Source organism: Diachasma alloeum, unplaced genomic scaffold, assembly GCF_001412515.2.
Source record: "Diachasma alloeum isolate Michigan unplaced genomic scaffold, Dall2.0 Dall_scaffold_00208, whole genome shotgun sequence".
Taxonomy (NCBI): domain Eukaryota; kingdom Metazoa; phylum Arthropoda; class Insecta; order Hymenoptera; family Braconidae; genus Diachasma; species Diachasma alloeum.
The window spans coordinates 912,383-915,403 of record NW_021680373.1 but is presented as its reverse complement, the minus strand read 5'-3'; positions in this window follow the sequence as shown (position 1 = coordinate 915,403).

Sequence of the window (3,021 nt, the reverse complement as noted above, 5' to 3'; positions counted from 1 at the left end):
GAAATACAACTGCGTGAAACACACAGGTGTATAAAAATACAACTGCGTGAAACACACAGGTGTATAAAACTTCAACTGCGTGAAACACACAGTAGTATGAAACTTCAACTGCGTGAAATACACAGCAGTATGAAAATTCGGCTGCGTGAAACACACAAACTTCACGGATGCGTGGAGTGTATGGAGTGTACGCGAGTGATTCACGCAATGGTGCGAATAGTCACGGCCATTAATATTATTAATATTGACAAGTCATTACAAATCATTATGAATTAATTCATTACTATTAATCGATTATTATTATCAATTTAACGTTTAAACATACTCCGCGAAATTAAAAACTAATAAAATAATTCATAATCTAAATTGCCGATTGAAGATGAAGTAAATAATTGATAATATGGAACTGTCAACTGTGAATATATAAATTAATGATTACTTCCACAATTAAAAATTCCTAGTGATATTAACTAATTGACTCCCTCACATTTTAACGGTAATTCAAATTTATGAATACAGCTGTCCGGTCAGTGATAATTATCACTGAATAGCGCCAAATGAAGTCTCCGATTCCCGAAAAACTGAAGAAGCAAAACGAGAATTGAGAGATACATCCCCACCACTTTAACTCACTTAATCACTTAGTCACTTAGCTGTCCTAATGAGCCTCATTACAGATTGCTCATTTCGGCCATTAACTTTTCAAACTCTGAGTCCTGGCGATTCAGTCTGCCCTCAGAAGTTGTTGCATCTCCATCGAGGACTGAAAGTCAGGCAAAAAGTCGCCATGGAAATTAACAAACTGCTAGTTTCACTGCTTTTATTATCACTGAATTGTGTCAAAGTGGAGTCGAGGGTATCACCTCCTAGAACCCCCAACCCCCAGCTGAATTGGCTTGAGCAATCGCGTCAAATCTACCTCAATTATCCGGACGAAGTGAACGTTGGAGTTTGTATCGCGAAAAAAATTCTGAAAATAGTGAACTCCATCGAATCAAATCCCCTTTCTCCCGAGGCAATCGTAAAACTGGTGGCCATGGATCGAACGCCGGATAGTGCCAATGGACCAATGGAAAACTCTTCAAGAAATCTTCCGGAGTCTTCGGAATTAGCGTCGTTACGAGGTGGCACGAGTGAGAAATTTACGAGGGCGGAAGTGGATAGTGTCGGGGGAAAGAGCGACTCGTCGGCGATTAAAAGAATGGATGAGGCCATCCTGGAAGTGGCTCTGGTGAACCGAATGGGGGACAATTCAATCATTGTGGGAGTCATTAAACTCCTGGGTAGTCTAGTCAGGGCTATTCAGGCGCTCGCGGCGATGGTCAAGTCTTCGATCATTCTGTCCTGTCTTTGGGATTATATTCACACCAAGAGTCTTGACTGGGTCTACTACAATTACGGGTTTGATTAGAATTCACAGAGTCAACTGAAGTTTCGAGGACTGACAACAATTGGGGAAATCGTTAGGGAGGATTGAAGTAATGACGAGAATTTTTCGCATCCAAATTTTAAGCAATAGAATTGCACTATTCGAATGCTATTTTATATAGTCAATACGGTATTCAACTGATAATTCTTCATGTTGATACATTGTTAGAAATTTTTTGAAATTTCATGGAAGGTAATAGGGTACACCTCGTGAGAGTGACATTGATTCGAATTTATGGAAAAATGGCTATGAAACTTCAAGTTGTAAGTAGAATTCACAGAAATTCACGAGTTTTCAGTGGGCGTGAGATGGAAATTTCACAACTTGACTGAATTTTCTATTTTTCCCGGAATTTTCCTGATTTTTGTGGATTTTTACAGAATAATTGAACTGAAAAATCGAGCATTTTATTGATTTCGAGATCATTTGAACAGAAAATCAATGAAATCGTTGATTTTCCAATGGCACGACTTCCTGAAATTTCAGTGGGACTTGATCACGATAAAAATTTCCGGAATCAGGCACGGAAAATTCAGACGAAAATTTTTAACAGCGTAAACATATGAAAAACGAAAGATTTCATCTTTGGAACTGACAGATGAATTTTGTCTCACAGTGCAATTCTCATAGCCGAAATGTGGATGCAAAAATTCTCTTCCGAATACCCCTCGAGCTTCAAAATTAATCAGGTATTTCCTTCAAGGTTCCCTGCGTACAAACACGATTGACAAACACGATTTGTCAATGATTAAAAGGACAATTGAATAATTGTTGGATTAATTCGACGCAAGACTGTTTGCCAGATCAGCGCTAATCTCGAAGTTTATTAAAATTAAAATCATCAACTAAAGTGTCAACCCCTGAAAACAATTAGAGAAATCATTAGGAACGATTCAAAGGACAATTTAATTATTGATTGATTAATTCGACTAATCTCGAGGTTTATTCGAGTTGAAATCATCAACTGAAGCTTCAACACTTGAAAGCAATTAGAGAAATCATTAGGAACGATTGGCGTGACGACAAACATCTGCATCGAGGCCCATCGAGCGTGAACAGCGGAATCCAACTGATAAATTTTTCAATCCTCCCCCATCCCCCTGCCACCTGTTGCAGCCTTGAAAATCGGCAGGGATCAGCATGGAATAGCTCTAGCTCTAGCTCATGGAGCTTCTATCCATGTCCTACGTGCCCGGCCCGATAGAAATGACTTCCTGTCATTCGACAAATATTTTATTCCCGCTTGTTGTGTTGAATAGCTGATGCAGCAGCATGAGCTGGTGTTGAGGAAAAATAAACATGGGAGAATAAAAAGTTTAAAGTGGACGATCTTTCAGGAGCTAAAACCCCTAGACGATGTTTACTGAACCGTATAAATCATTCAGAATGCTTCAGAGATCCTTGAACACTGGGGAATGAAACGCATGGATCAAGGGGAAATGTGCGCTTCAGGAAAATGGGGAAGATGAGTAAAAAGAGGAAAACAGGAATGAGTTCTTTCATACTTCTTCCGGGGCGGGAGCCTGTGTTTACGGATGAATGGAAACGGGTTATTAATTCGTTATGAGACCGATGATGGCTTCTTCAGTTGG